We start from the raw sequence: 17,490 nt of genomic DNA, 5'->3' as shown, positions 1-17,490 counted from the left end.
AGATCGTCATAGCATGCGATTTATGTGAACATTCATAAAGAGACACAATAAATATAAGTATTTATGAATGAGGATGTCTTCTGAAAACACTGATTTTTTTGAGGAATTTAGAGCTACATGTACAAAGTAGGACAGTAAACTAGCAACAAAAATACTATAAATTTGTATGAATTTTAAAAGCTACAAGAAAATAGTAATAGTGTCATTTTTTTCAACAGCAATTATATAATAGAGTTTTAATTTTATTATAATATAGTCCTGATAGTTCATGGCAATAGAGCTTGGCGGATAGACTTGTACTGGCAGCTGCTGCAGGGCATGTGCAGAATGTATTTTCTGAGTGTTTCTGAACTGAGTACTAATACAGAAGCTGGTTTTTGGTTAGGCTATGTGTGGTCTCATTTTAAACAGGTTACCATACAATTCATACACGGTATCGGTAATTTTAGGTTGCACGATCTTTGTAAAAATTTGAAGGCTTCAATTCCAAAGGTGAAAACAATAACATTTTTGAGAAATAATATAAGAGAGTAAAAGCTATTTTCATGTAATAGCATTTGTCATTGTTCATAGGTGAAAACAATAACGATTTTGAGAAATTGAGAGCTTTATGGGAAAAGGTAATAGGCAACATAAAATACTCACAGTACCATATTTGATTTTACAGAATACTTTGTGTTTAACAAGTTAAGCTATAACAACATGCTAGCTGCTACATCTGATATGTATGTTTAAATAAAAAAAGATCTTAACAGCATGCTGCTATTATCACATTTTTACATTCCAATGATTCAACAAGATTTTTTATCTCTTGTTATGAGTAAAAAGTTTAAAAGCAAGATTAATCTATTTATAATGTGTCACCTTGGGATTTAAACTTTTTACTATTCTTTTTCTAGATTATTGGTTAGCATAATGTAGGTTGTTTTTCATTTTTTGAAATTGTATCTAGTTACCGCGTGCACTTCCTCGTGCATGCAACACACTGGCTTATAAGGCCAACACACATAATATAGGAGAACTGTGAAATTTACTAAGTAACTTTTGCACTATCTCTTCTTCTGATGGTATCACTAATCTAATCTTCCAATAAAGCAATCCTTCCCTAACAGGGTATTGAGTTGGTTCAGTGGCTTGTGTGTATGTATCAATTAATTACTTGTAATGCAGATCAATAACTAAATTAGCAGTTAATTCTTCTAGAAACAAGGAGTGCAGCTCAGACCATGCACATATAAAAATTCATGATATGCATCCGCAACTTTTATTATCCTTTCCAGGCGTGTATTCAATTTGAAAGCCATACCCCAAAAAACTTATGTAGCCACTTGTTGTGCGGGTGTTTGAAGGGATTGATCCATCAGGTTTTTCAAACTTCGATGGTCAGTTCAGATGATAGACTGGTTGCCTAACAAATAGTGCCTGAATTTGGCCAACGCTTCGGTAATAGCCAATAATTCCCTTGTGTAGGAGGATTGCTTTTGCTTACGAGGTGACACTTTCTTGGAGAAGTAGGCAATAAGAGGGCCTTTTTGTCCCAGTACAACTCCCACCCCTATGCCCGAGGCTTTAGTTTCTATAATAAATAGATGTGAGAAGTCCGGTAAACCTAACACTGGTGCTTCCGTCATGGCTGTTTTTAGTTTTCGTAAGGCTATGTCTGCATCAGGGGTCCATCTGAAGCTGCCCTTCTTCAAAAGATCCATTAATGGAGCAGAAATGTTGGCATAGGCTTTGATAAACCTTCAACAGTTTGATATTGCTTGGTGTGAGCCATTCCAAAACTACTTGCACTTTGCTCATTTCTATCGGAACTCCTCTACCTGAAACCTTGTGCCGTAAGTAATCCACTTCAGTAGTGCCAAAAGAGAATTTGGAAAGCCTGGCATATAGCTGATGTTGTTACAATGTTTGTAAGACTGATTCTAAGTGCCATAAATGATCCCTCCATGATGCACTGTATATCGGTATATCATCAAAAAAACGAGAACAAACTTTTGGAGTGTACTTTGAAATATTTTATTCATTAAGCATTGGAATATTGCTGGTGCATTTGTAAGGGCCTCATTGGAAGGTAACTCTCTTCTGGGATATCTTGTGGTATTATTTGTATTGCAAAACACTCATCAATTGCCTTTGTGTTATGCAACCTCTTGAAGTGATTCAATTGAGCTTGTGTTTCTTCCCTATTGTCTTCATCTTGCAGTGTGATAAACTGATTCTTCAGGAAGAATTTTAATGTCAGCGGCGCTGCATAATCCGCTACATGAGGTCCTAGAGTGGCTAGCCAAGTGGAGTCTAAAATCACATCTGCACCCGAAATTTGCTGCTATAACCACATTTTCACATTCCAATGATTCAACAAGATTTGTTCCAGGTTACCATTTAAAGAAAGGTAGTTATTTTCTACAACATATTAGAAATGTAACTTTTGGTTAAAAGTTAAATTATGAAAATTTTGGAAGGCATGCAGGTCAGAGATAGCCATGTGTCACTATTCTATCTTTCTTTGTAGTCAAGTTTTATGTACAAAATGTCACATGAAAGACTATTGTCAGTGATTTATGTATATATCTAACCTCTTATTCCTTTTAAAGGTAATTTGGTCTTCAAACTGCATGCCATCATAACCTGCTCATAATCTGTTGATCATGCAATCATGTATTTAGCAGCATTGCCTCTTGAAGTACCTGCTGCCATCGAATAACATTGTTCTCTGCCACCATGAGTTCTCTCACAAGTATTCAATCATAAAATGTTTGTCTTGAAGTAATCCATTCGTTTTCACTCATGAGATGGTGTTTCTTTACATATCTGCTGTAGTGTTGTAGGGGTGGCTGAGACATAAGGATAATGTGATGCTTATTTTTTTGGTTTCAAGTTATCCACTTTATGGTTTCAATTGCAAATATGTTGCTTAATTGAATAGTGATGAAAAAAGAACAAATTGAATATATTCTTGTTGAAAAAGAAGTTCTCAAAATGCTCATAAAAGTTCTTCCACTTTTGCTTTTGTTTTCTACTTTTCGGTGTATGTTGGTTCTCTAATTTAGTACATGTTCTCATGGATATGTCATGATTCTGTATGTAAGCAAATATAGCAGAAACAATGATGAACAATTCCACCGACGATTGGACCCGGCGAGACATATTATTAATCAGGCAAGAGAGTATGCTTCATTTTTCTTCAACCTCTATTTTTGCTGAATAAGTTGTCATCCAGCTTGGAAAAGTTAGTCCTTTATAAAAATCAGTACGTCGAGTTTTCTATTTAATAAAAAATCGAGTTTTCCATTTAATAAAAAATCCTATTCTGGAAGTGTTAGAGTTGGAATTTAAGGACTTTGTAGAATGTCCCTCATTGAATTTCAACTATTTTCGATTATTGTGTAGTTAATAAGAGTCTGTATGTATTTCCCTTTTATGCAGTGTGTCTTGTCTTTATCTACAAAACTTAACATGGTTTTATCAAATTCCTTGTGGTTCATGCTTGATAACATTCTGCATAGTTCTCCCTAATGACAATAAATTGTGTCTTCCTGAAAAATATATCATCATCATCATCATCATCATCATCATCATCATCATCATCATCATCATCATCATCATCATCATCAATTTTGCATAGAAGCAATTTTTACAATCTCTAATTTCAGTGTTACATTAACACAAATTATTCAAAACCATTTCATGTCATTCTTCATTTTCAATTTGGAATCAATCTACACTAAGTTTCATGGATAATCATGTCATTGTCTCATAGTTCATAGGTGAATTAGTTCATATAAATGCATCTAGCATTGATGGCACTTTTTTAATTCTTAATTTAATTATCAATTTATTTAAAGAATTTAATGTTAGTAATTTAAAATTTACCGTCTGACTTGACGGATACATGATTGTCATTGATTGATAGTATAAAAATAAGAGAATTTCTTAGTCCACTTCATACATCTCTCATGCACCACCGAATTAGCAAAAATGCCCTCCAACTTCCGTCGATGCATCTCAGGAAACACCTTTTTTTTTGTTTAATGTTGATTTGTTATGTAGATGCATATACGGAAGTTTTCGTCGATGCATCTACGGGAGCATTTGACGTTATAACTCGCGCCATACCCTTTCCCTCTCTCATTCTTCACATTTCAAACACTCAAACACTCAAACTCTCTTAACCCCAAATATCAAACTTCCCCGATAGTGCATTTTTTTCTCCCGAGTTCGGCCGATATTGTCAACATCAAGTATCAACACATTCCATCAGGTTCAAAACTCTACTTAATCAGTAAGTTTTCGACTTTTTGAATTATTTTAGAGCATTTGTAAAATCAAGTTAGATTTTGATATTTAGGTGCGGAAATGATTGAATAGGTTTAGAAATATAGTTTAGAGACAATGTAAGTGCTGTTTGATGTTTAAAACGTATGATCAAGCCACAAAAATCAAATTTTTGAGTGATTAAACAGTGGACTTCCGCCATTGTTGAGTTTCTAAGTTTCAGAACATTTCGTAGATGCATCTACAGAAGAGATGAACGTCAGGACATTTCGTAGATGCATCTACGGAAGCACCACCATTTTTTGAAACTAAGGAACTTTCTAGATGCATCTACGGAAGAGTAATTTTTTGTTTTTCTTTTCTTGTTTATTTATAAATACACAGTATCTAACTCGAGGTTATTTGTATTACAATGCAGACATTATGGCCCACAGTCCGGATAGGGATATACATGGGAGGACTAAACAGCACACATCTGTGCGGCGTGAACGAGTGTGTGTAGTATCTCAGGTAACTAATGGAGCTGTTGTTGCAGCAGATGCAGCTCCAGTCGGACCTTCTCCATCTGATACACCCGCTCCAGCCGGTCCTTGTCCATCCGTTAGACCCGCTCCAACCAGACCTTCTCCATCCGTTACACCCGCTCCAGTCGGGCCTTCTCCATCCGTTCCACTTGATTTTCCTTTCCCATCTACTACTACACCATAGAGGCCCGAGATGATGTTGATGCTGAGGGTTCCTCACAGATGCTACCTCCCCCGTAGACATCGTCGGAGCAATTCTTCTACTTCTACTTCTATGCCACCTCTGGAGCTGCACGAGGACCGCCCGATGTCGAAGCCTGTTTGGTACCCGAGGGGCCCTGTAGACGCATCCCTCTTGAGTATGTATAAAGATCGTGCAACTAGAGTATCTGGGAGGGAGATGTAATTTTTCTTTGTTAATTACTTATTCATTTATTTTCTTCTATTTGTGACTTTGCTTATTAATAACCATTTTTACTTTTTAAAAACTTCAAGAGAGGGATCCCTAGAGGATTTACAACCACGCCCAGAAGATTGTCAGTCTCGAGTAGCTTGACCGGCCGTGGTTCCAGGATGTACTATCAGCTTCTGGCCCGAGGGTACTCTGTCAAGTCGGCTACATGACGATACATAACAGGATGTTGATGGAATTTGCGAAGAGATGGCATCCGGAGAATTCCTCACTTCATCTTCCTCACGGTGGGATTACCATCTGTTACCCTGGAATTTCGACTTAATATTTAAAGAATAATGTTGAAAGCATGCTGATCCAAACAAGGGAGTTTAGATAACTTTTAAGTCGAAAAGCACTCGACCTCAGATGGGATATACGGTCGAAAGTAAGGTTGTACTAGTATTATGCTTAGAAGATGGGACTTAGGAATGTTCACATATTTTCCCGCCAAAAAGGGTAGTCGAAGTCGTAATGAAATTGATAAGATCAATAAGTCGTTATGGGACATGTGGAAGTTTCATAGACAAAGGCTGCATGGTCGAGACACGTGTTGGCAGATGCTTAGTCGACCGTTAGGATAGTTATTATTTCAGAAATCTATATAAGTAGTGTTGTTGTTAGGTTTTAGGGTCCACATTTTTATGTTAGAAAAGAATACTCTAAATCTCTGCGCTAAAATGAGAAACGAGTGTTACTTTCTGGAAATGTATGTTTGCGTACCATTTTAATTCTCATGCAATGGATTCCTTTTATTTTCACAAATCCATATTGCTTTTGGTAATTTTATTTTGCGTCATTTCTCTTTTGACTTTTCTCTCTTATCATTTCCTTAAATTTTGTATGTTGTTATTTTCAATATTTCCTTTTTTATGCATTAAACACAAGTCAAACAATATTAGAAACATATAGCACAATGAAGATATGGGATTTACTAGTTGATCCTGCAAAGTAAACTTTAATAAGAAACTAACGGTTGTTTCCCAAAATTATAGGTAAACACCATCACAATTGATGATGTGGCATTCCTCTTGAGTCTACCTATCAGGGGAAACCTCCTTGATCACAGTAGGCCAACGAAGGAGGAAGCGGTGGAGATGCTGATTGTGGAGCTGGGGGATGATCCTGCTGAAGCGCTTGATGAGGGGGAGAGGAGCCGTAGGGAGCACATGAGGTTTTCCTTCTTGAAGCGGACGTATGATGAGGCGTTGAGTGCGGAACATGAGGATTCTAGTGATGAGGTAGAGGCGAATATACACAGAGAGCAGGCGCTGAGATGATACTTCCTATATTTGATAGGCACCAAGCTCTTTGTGGACATGAGCTCGACGTACACAAACATCGTCTACCACTGGTACATATCGGATAAAACACGTATCCGAGAGTATAATTGGGGAGCGGATGTACTGGCGTAAATCTACTACAGACTCGAAGAGGAAGCTTGTGGAAGGCAAGGACAATGGCAGACAGCCATGGGAGGATCCACGTATACTAGAACGGGGGCTCAAGCCCCAACAAAAAGTTTTCAATTTCATTTAAAGTATTATATAATTAAGTCATATTATAGCTCTTTAATTAAAATCTCCGCAGATTTATACTCCTTAATTTGTAGGCATTTTCTCCTTTAACTTTCAATTAGTTGTTTTACTTTAACCTATAAAATTTTGATTTTTAATGCTAAAATTATATATTTTTTCTTTTATTGCTTTAATTATTTTATTTTAATACATTTAAGTTTACCCTTTTATTTCTGCTACAAAAGTAAGTTTGGAAGAATTATTAATTTTTTTATAAGTTTTATTCAAAATGATTTATGTTTGTAGCATGTGTTATTGTTGAAAAGAAATTATTCATTAGATATTTTGTGAAAAATAGAATGCACAACCGTATGAAAGATGAATTGTTAAATGATTATTGAGTTACTAGTTATATATATATATATATATATATATATATATATATATATATATATATATATATATATATATAAACTAATATATTTGATAGTATTGTTGGCGATGAAAGCAAGTCATAAAAGATTGTTAGAATATGAAAACTAGTATATTTGATGGTGTTGTGTTAATAATGAAAAAAAATTATATGATTTTTTTTGTATTTTAAAAAATTATAAAAATTCTTTAATCAAATATATAAGGGTTAAATATGTTTTTAGTCCCTATAAAATTACCTAAAATAGCTTTTAGTCCCTATAAAAAAAAATTGACTTTTAGTCCCTATAAAATTACTTTTGCACTCAGTTTTAGTCCATGTAGAGAGACCAAAAGTGAGTGCAAAAGTAATTTTATAGAGAGTAAAAGTCAATATATTTTTTATAAGGACTAAAAGCCAAAATTGAGATTTTTATAGGGACCAAAAACATATTTAACCCAATATATAAAATATTTTTTTGCTCCCACTAAAGAAAATTTCTAAATCCGCCACTGAGGCAGCTGTACCCTTTTGGTGGTAACAATCTTATACCCTTCTACTTATTATATATTTGTGATAATACATTAAAATAACCATGTTTTTTTCAGGCTTGGATACTACAACACTTCCAAGATATTATTGGCTGAGGAGAGGTGCCTACCTACATTGAGCTCATGCCGCGTGCCAATGCATTCAGCCCCCTCAGAGGAAACCAAGTGTTGGATCCTTACAAGCGCGGACTTGTTCGCATGTCTGCCGAGGACGTCAAATATGACTGTTATGTTGACCACCGTGAGACGGTTCCGTTTAATGAGATAGCACTATACTCTTGATGATTTGCCGCCAACTCGACCATTATTGTATGTTATCCTCCGGAGTGCTCATGCATTAGTTTGGCTACACATAGACGATACCTCGCGAACCTATTGTCTTCGCTCCTATTGCCATGATCCGTTGGCAGTTAGTTGAGGTCTTTGTGATGATAACAGAGCACGACTGGAGCTTTGTTGAGGGGTACATCACCTGGTACTACAGAGTGTCACACTTGTACATGCTTCCCACTTCACCTGGAGATCCCCTAAAACCAGCCCACGAGGAGATTCTGCGGTCTCATCAGGCCGAGTTAGACCACACTCAGGATCTTCTTCCGCGGTGTCGTCAGATAGCTGACACGGGCCTGGGAGCCATTGTAGATGATTTATTTCCTAAGGGGTCTAACTAGAGGTGTAACACCCCGAAAATTATTTCTTATTTAATTTAAATAGGATAATTATTTTATTAGAATAATTGATGTTATGAGAATTATTGAGAAATATTAGAAATATAGCTATTGGGCTCGTGTGGTGGTTAATGAAAAGGGAGGTGTTAACTTATTAAGCCCATTAACCAAAGTTATTCTATTTTTAATAAAATAGAAGGAAGTTGTGGAATAGAGAAGGTTACAACATTTGGGAAAAGAGAAAACACGTGAAAGACTTGAATGAAGGATAGAAAAACACTTAGAAAGGGGGGGGGGATTGAATAAGTGTGACTTAAAAACTTGAGTGATAAAAATAAAATGCACAATTATTTTTATCCTGGTTCGCTGTTAACGAAGCTACTCCAGTCCACCCCCGCAGAGATGATTTACCTCAACTGAGGATTTAATCCACTAATCGCACGGATTACAATGGTTTTCCACTTAGCCGCAACTAAGTCTTCCAGAGTCTTCTGATCACAACCTGATCACTCCAGGAACAACTGCTTAGTTTACTCCTAAGACTTTTCTAGAGTCTACTGATCAACACGATCACTCTAGGCTTAGTTCACTCCTAAGACTTTCTGCTCAGCCAACTGCCAAGACTTCCTGCTCAGCCAACTGCCAAGACTTCCTGCTCAGCTAACTGCCAAGACTTCCTGCTCAGCCAACAGCTAAGACTTCCTAGAGTATACTGATCAACTGATCACTCTAGTTCCTTACAACTTAATGTAATCTATTCAAGAGTTTACAAATGCTTCTTAAAAGCGATAATCACAACTGTGATATTTCTCTTACAATTTAAGCTTAATCTCACTAAGATATTACAACAGCAATGTAGTGAGCTTTGATGAAGATGAAGATTCTGAGTTTAGATTTGAACAGAGTTTCAGCAAGTTAATTTGAATTGTATTGGTGCGAAATCGTTAACCTTGCTTCTCATCAGAACTTCATATTTATAGGCGTTGAGAAGATGACCGTTGAATGCATTTAATGCTTTGCGTGTTCCGTACAGCTTTGCATTTAATGTTATACGCTTTTGTCAACTACCTCGAGCCTTGTTCACGCTGTGTCTACTGACGTAGCCTTTAGTAGCTTTAACGTTCCTTTTGTCAGTCAGCGTAGTCTGCCACGTGTACTTCCTTCTGATCTGATGTTTGTGAATATGACGTTTGAATATCATCAGAGTCAAACAGCTTGGTGCACAGCATCTTCTGATCTTCTGACCTTGAAGTGCTTCTGAGCGTGATACCATCTTCTGATCTTCAGTGCTTCTGATCTCATGTTCTTCTGATGCTTTCATAGACCCATGTTCTGATTCTGCTTCGACCATCTTCTGATGTCTTGCCAGACCATGTTCTGATGTTGCATGCTGAACCATTTGAGATACATCTTCTGAGCGCTGAATTATGCGTACTCTTTATATATTTCCTGAAAGGGAAATTGCATTGGATTAGAGTACCATATTATCTTAAGCAAAATTCATATTATTGTTATCATCAAAACTAAGATAATTGATAAGAACAAATCTTGTTCTAACAATCTCCCCCTTTTTGATGATGACAAAAACATATATAAATGATATGAATTTGCGATCAGAAAGAGTAGACGGCAAAAGACAAATTACACAGCTATAGCATAAGCATATGAATATGTCTCCCCCTGAGATTAACAATCTCCCCCTGAGATAAATAATCTCCCCCTGAAATAAATACTCGAAGAACTTTGATAAAAGACTTCCCTGATTATTTCGGTAGAGACGATCATATGAGCTTCTGCCTTCAGAGAATTCATAGCTTCTGACTTCTGCTTCCATTGGACAGCTTCAGAACTTGAATTTCTTTGATCTTCAGAACATTCACAGCTTCTGACTTCTGCTTCCATTCAGGACAGCTTCAGAACTTGAATTTCTTTGATCTTCAGAACATTCACAGCTTCTGACTTCTGCTTCCATTCAGGATAGCTTCAGAACTTGAATTACTGGATCTTTTAGAACATTCACATCTTCTGATTTCTGCTTCCCTCGGATAGCTTCAGAACTTTGAATGTCTACCAACATCACTTCATGCTAGATTTGTATCAGAACATTGTTGAATGTACCAGAGCATCATCTGAGCATCTCTACATCCTGAAAATGTTACAGAACAAAAACTAAACAACAAAAGTCAGCATGAACGAGTTAGAACATAAAATGTATATTCAAATACATGATATGTATCAGAGCCAAATGTATCAGAGCATTTTAGGCTAAAAACATGTATCAGAGCAAATAATGTATCAGAGCCATGACATTATATGTATCAGGGCAAATAGAATTTTGTCATAACAGGATAGACAATGATATTCAAATTCTATTATCAGTGCTTCTGATTCATTCTTCTTTCTTGCTTCTGATCTCTGAAGCTTGATAGCACTCAGCTTGCTTCAGTTTCCATGGTTTTGCTTCTAGTGTTTGCTTCTGAAGATTCACTTCACTTCTTTGTACCTGCAAAACACTTAAACCATATAGAACTTGCAGTTCTTGTTAGTGAATGTGTGGGAGCCTTTACCCAGCAACTGATAGATTTAATCAAATCATTTATCATTTATCTTTCTCCCCCTTTTTGTCATAACATCAAAAAGAATATTTAAAAAGATTCAGATGTAAAAAAAAAACGACAAAAGAAAATCATTTACTGGAATGTAAAACACAAAGAAACTTTTTCATTGATCATCAAAAGATATTACAAAAAGTTGTGCAACAAAGAAAAAGAAGACTACTAAGACCAAAACCTAGGACCCTAGCTAAGACCACGTCTGTGCCAGCATGCCATGAAGGAATGAGACGCCTCATTGACTGCTTCTAGGGCTTTCAGGCGAGGGATCAGGGAGACTTGGTCCTGCAGCAGATCTTCCACCACCTTTACCAGAGACAACATCCTCAGCGGGTGAAGATGAAGAGATGTCTTTAGAAGAGATTAAAGGAGAGGAAAAATCAGAGGAAGCTGAGTCTTGAAGGTCGAGAGATGAAGAAGGAGATGGAGATGATGGAGGGCTTTCACCAGGAGGATGAAACACACGTCTAGAATAATTTCCAGACAGCATTGCTTCGAAAGGATTCACCTTGAGAGGATCATAGGTGATTTTGATCTTTTTGGGTTTGGAAGGAGATGTTTCAACAGCTTTTCGTTTATTGTTTTTATCACTATCATTATTTCCTGGGGTTGATGAAGAGTTCATGATGAGTTTGCAAAAAAAAATGAACAGGTAGGGTTTGATAAGGAAGAGAGGGAGAGACAAACTTTAGGAGGGAAACAAGGAGATAGGAAACCGAAAACCATTTTGAAGAGTATTTAAAGGAAAATAAAATGAAACGAATGATGAAAAGCATTTAATGTTACGTGACGTGAGGAGAGATAATAAAGACGAATGAGGTGACTAGCACAGTTACCTATGGTCGGCGTCCCTTCAACTGCACGCGCGCTTATCCATGAATAGTAACGACAGGTTTACCATCCCGAGATAAAGCGTAACAGCTGTTTTGCTTTAAAAGAGGTTCTGAATCAACTTAGACAATGAAACGTTAGTAATAACTGAATCATAATTTCTAAACGAATTCAATCAGAACTTCTGATTAAAAAAATGTTCCACATTCATTTCAGAAGATACTCATATATGAGAAATTCTCATCTTCTCATTCTGGGCATAAATCCATACTGATGTTCTTCAGAATGAACTTAAACCTATCTTCAGCCAGGGGTTTTGTAAAGATATCAGCCCATTGATGGTCTGTATCAACAAAGTTTAAAGATATAACACCCTTCTGAACATAGTCCCTTATGAAATGATGTTTTATCTCAATATGTTTAGCTTTTGAATGAAGAATAGGATTCTTAGATAAACATATAGCAGAAGTATTATCACAGAATATAGGAATGTTACTCTCAAATATCTGATAATCTTCTAACTGACTTTTCATCCAGAGCATCTGTGTGCTACAACCAGCAGCTGCGACATATTCTGCTTCTGTGGTTGATAGAGCAATGGTTGCTTGCTTCTTGCTGTACCAGGAGATTAAGTGACTTCCAAGAAATTGGCAACTTCCTGAAGTACTTTTTCTTTCAATTCTGTCTCCAGCATAATCAGCATCGCAGAATCCTACTAAGTTGTATTCTTTAGATTTTCTGTAAACTAAACCAACATTAGTAGTACCTTTCAGATACCTTAGAATCCTCTTAACAGCAGTTAAGTGAGATTCTCTAGGATCCGATTGGAATCTAGCACACAAACAAACACTGAACAGAATGTCAGGTCTAGAAGCAGTCAGATATAGAAGAGATCCAATCATACCTCTGTATAGCTTCTGATCTACCTTCTTACTTACCTCATCCTTACCTAGGATGCATGTTGGATGCATAGGAGTTTTGGCTTCTTTGCAGTCTAGAAGATTAAACTTCTTCAGAAGTTCCTTCACATACTTGGTTTGGTGAACATACGTTCCTTCTGATGTTTGATTTATTTGTATTCCAAGGAAATACTTGAGTTCTCCCATCATGCTCATTTCAAACTCAGCCTGCATAGACTTAGCAAACTCCTTTCCAAGTGTAGCATTAGATGTTCCAAAAATAATATCATCTACATATATTTGACAAATTAAAATATCCTTTTCAAAGGTTTTACAAAAGAGAGTAGTGTCCACTTTTCCTCTAGTGAAACCATTATCTAGAAGGAAAGAACTTAAGCGTTCATACCAAGCTCTGGGAGCCTGTTTCAATCCATACAATGATTTCTTAAGTTTAAAAACATGATTAGGAGACATAGAGTCTTCAAAACCAGGAGGTTGATGGACATAAACTTCTTCATCTATATAACCATTTAAGAAGGCACTCTTAACATCCATCTGATAGAGAGTGATGTTATGTTGAGTGGCAAAAGAAATTAATAGACGAATAGACTCTAACCTGGCCACTGGTGCAAAGGTTTCTGTGTAGTCAATCCCTTCTTGCTGACTATAACCCTGAGCCACCAGTCTGGCTTTGTTCCTTACCACTTCACCTTTCTCACTAAGCTTGTTTCTGAAGACCCATTTTGTACCAATTATATTGAATCCATCTGGTCTAGGAACAAGATCCCAAACATCATTCCTTGTGAACTGATTTAGTTCTTCTTGCATAGCAATTATCCAGTCTGGATCTTCTAGAGCATGATCAACATAAGTTGGCTCGATCAAAGATACAAGACCTAATTGACAGTCTGCATTGTTCCTAAGGAATGCTCTTGTTCTGATTGGATCATCCTTCTTTCCAAGAATGACATCTTCTGAATGACCAGAGATGAGTCTGGATGATCTTCTGACAGATGGTTCTTCAGAAATACTTAGATCCTCCAGAGAAGCTGATACTTGATCTTCAGATTCTTTGCTTCTGAGAAGCTCTGCTTCTGATGCGTTGCTTCTTGGCTCAACAACTTCTGATATGTCAATATCACAACCTGCAAAATTATCAACTTGCTTTGGTTTTTCAGAACCAAGCTTATCATCAAACTTGATATTGATTGATTCTTCTACAACCAATGTTTCAGTATTGTATACTCTGTAGCCTTTTGAGCGTTCAGAATATCCAAGAAGGAAACATCTTTGTGCTTTGGAATCAAACTTACCAAGATGATCTTTAGTGTTCAGAATAAAGCATACACATCCAAAAGGATGGAAATATGAAATGTTGGGCTTTTTATTCTTCCACAATTCATAGGGAGTCTTATTAAGAATAGGTCTGATAGAGATTCTATTCTGAATATAACATGCAGTGTTTATTGCTTCTGCCCAGAAATGCTTAGCCATATTGGTTTCATTGATCATGGTTCTGGCCATTTCTTGAAGAGTCCTATTCTTTCGTTCTACAACCCCATTTTGCTGTGGAGTTCTAGGACAAGAGAAATCATGGGCAATACCATTTTCTTTGAAGAATTCTTCAAAGGATCTGTTCTCAAATTCACCACCATGATCACTTCTGACCTTTATGATTTTACACTCTTTTTCAGATTGAATCTGAATGCAGAAATCAAAGAACACTGAATGAGTCTCATCCTTGTGTTTCAAGAATTTTACCCATGTCCAGCGGCTATAATCATCTACGATGACTAATCCATATTTCTTTCCTCTGACAGATGCTGTTTTGACTGGGCCAAACAGATCAATGTGCAAGAGTTCTAATGGCCTTGAGGTAGAAACAACATTCTTAGACTTGAATGCAGGTTTGGAGAACTTGCCCTTCTGACATGCTTCACAAAGAGCATCTGATTGGAATTTCAGATTAGGGAGTCCTCTGACAAGATTCAGTTTGTTAATCTGAGAGATCTTTCTCAAACTAGCATGACCTAATCTCCTGTGCCAGACCCACTGCTCTTCAGAAACAGACATAAGACAAGTCACTTTCTGACTCATAAGATCTTGCAGATCTGTCTTATAAATGTTGTTCTTCCTCTTGCCTGTAAATAGGATTGAGCCATCCTTCTGATTTACAGCCTTGCAAGACTCTTGATTAAAGATTATATCATAACCATTGTCACTTAATTGACTGATAGATAAAAGGTTATGTGTTAATCCTTCTACAAGAAGTACATTAGAGATGGAAGGAGAGTTACCAGATTTTATAGTTCCAGAGCCAATTATCTTGCCCTTCTGATCTCCTCCGAACTTGACTTCTCCTCCAGACTTAAGCACCAGGTCTTGGAACATAGACCTTCTTCCTGTCATGTGTCGCGAGCATCCAGAGTCCAGGTACCATGACATGTTGTGCTTTGTCCTTCTTGCAGCCAAGGATATCTGCAATAGGAATAATCTTATCCTTAGGTACCCACATCTTTTTGGGTCCTTTCTTGTTAGATTTTCTCAAGTTCTGTTTGAACTTGGATTTAACATTGTAAGCAATAGGAGGAACAGCATGATAATTCTTAATGTGAGTTTCATGATATTTCCTAGGTTGTGTCACATGCTTCTTAGTGTGTGTTATGTGAAAACTTTGTGCATGTGAGGTGTGCCTAATATCATGAGAGTGGCCATACTTGAACTGATCATACAATGGCTTGTATGTAATTTTCATTTCATCAACAGGTTCAAGTTTGTATGGGGTTTCACCCTCATAACCAATGCCAACTCTTTTGTTTCCAGACACAGCATATATCATAGAAGCTAGCTGACTTCTGCCAATACTTCTAGATAAGAACTTTCTGAAACTTAAATCATATTCTTTCAGAATATGGTTTAGACTGGGAGTGGATTTTTCTGAATCAGAAGGAGATCCAACATTATTGGATAATTTTAAAAGTTTTTCTTTTAATTCAGAATTTTCCAACTCAAGCTTCTTTTTTTCAAATTCAAATTGCTTTTTCAGCTTTTTGTATTTGAGACTAATCTGAGACTTGAGTTCCAGAAGTTCAGTTAGACCGGAAACTAACTCATCTCTAGTAAGTTCAGAAAATACCTCTTCAGAATCTGATTCTGATGTAGATTCTGATCCGTCATCTTCTGTCGCCATCAGCGCACAGTTGGCCTGCTCATCTTCTGAATCATCTTCTGACTCATCCCAGGTTGCCATAAGACCTTTCTTCTTATGAAACTTTTTCTTGGGACTTTCCTTCTGAAGATTTGGACATTCATTCTTGTAGTGTCCAGGCTCATTGCATTCATAGCACATGACCTTCTTCTTGTCAAATCTTCTTTCATCAGAAGATTCTCCACGTTCAAATTTCCTTGAACTTCTGAAGCCTCTGAACTTCCTTTGCTTGGTCTTCCAGAGTTGATTTAGCCTTCTGGAAATCATGGACAGTTCATCTTCTTCTTCAGATTCTGATTCTTCAGGATCTTCTTCTCTAGCCTGAAAAGCGTTAGTGCATTTCTTGATATTAGATTTTAATGCAATAGACTTACCTTTCTTTTGAGGCTCATTTGCGTCCAGCTCAATCTCATGGCTTCTCAAGGCACTGATAAGCTCTTCCAGAGAAACTTCATTCAGATTCTTCGCAATCTTGAATGCAGTCACCATCGGACCCCATCTTCTGGGTAAGCTTCTGATGATCTTCTTTACATGATCAGCCTTGGTGTATCCTTTGTCAAGAACTCTCAATCCAGCAGTCAGAGTTTGAAATCTCGAAAACATCTTTTCAATGTCTTCATCATCCTCCATCTTGAAGGCTTCATACTTCTGGATTAAGGCAAGAGCTTTTGTCTCCTTGACTTGAGCATTTCCTTCATGAGTCATTTTCAAGGACTCATATATGTCATAGGCCGTTTCCCTGTTAGATATCTTCTCATACTCAGCATGAGAGATAGCATTCAGCAAAACAGTTCTACATTTATGATGATTCCTGAAAAGCTTCTTTTGATCATCATTCATTTCTTGCCTTGACAGCTTTACGCCTCTGGCATTTACAGGATGTTTGTAACCATCCATCAGAAGATCCCATAGATCACCATCTAGACCCAGAAAGTAACTTTCCAGTTTATCTTTCCAGTATTCAAAGTTTTCACCATCAAATACCGGCGGTCTAGTATAACCATTGTTACCGTTGTATTGCTCAGCAGAGCCAGATGTAGATGCAGGTGTAGGTATAGTCCTTTCACTTTCATCAACCATCTTTTAAATGAAGCGTTTTTCTCTTCCTGAATCTTTTCTAAACACGGTTAAGTGCTTGCACCTTAGAACCGGCGCTCTGATGCCAATTGAAGGATAGAAAAACACTTAGAAAGGGGGGGGGATTGAATAAGTGTGACTTAAAAACTTGAGTGATAAAAATAAAATGCACAATTATTTTTATCCTGGTTCGCTGTTAACGAAGCTACTCCAGTCCACCCCCGCAGAGATGATTTACCTCAACTGAGGATTTAATCCACTAATCGCACGGATTACAATGGTTTTCCACTTAGCCGCAACTAAGTCTTCCAGAGTCTTCTGATCACAACCTGATCACTCCAGGAACAACTGCTTAGTTTACTCCTAAGACTTTTCTAGAGTCTACTGATCAACACGATCACTCTAGGCTTAGTTCACTCCTAAGACTTTCTGCTCAGCCAACTGCCAAGACTTCCTGCTCAG

This window comes from Vicia villosa, linkage group LG3, assembly GCF_029867415.1.
Source record: "Vicia villosa cultivar HV-30 ecotype Madison, WI linkage group LG3, Vvil1.0, whole genome shotgun sequence".
Lineage (NCBI taxonomy): Eukaryota > Viridiplantae > Streptophyta > Magnoliopsida > Fabales > Fabaceae > Vicia > Vicia villosa.
The sequence above is the reverse complement of the archived record's forward strand: the minus strand, read 5'-3'. Positions refer to the sequence as shown.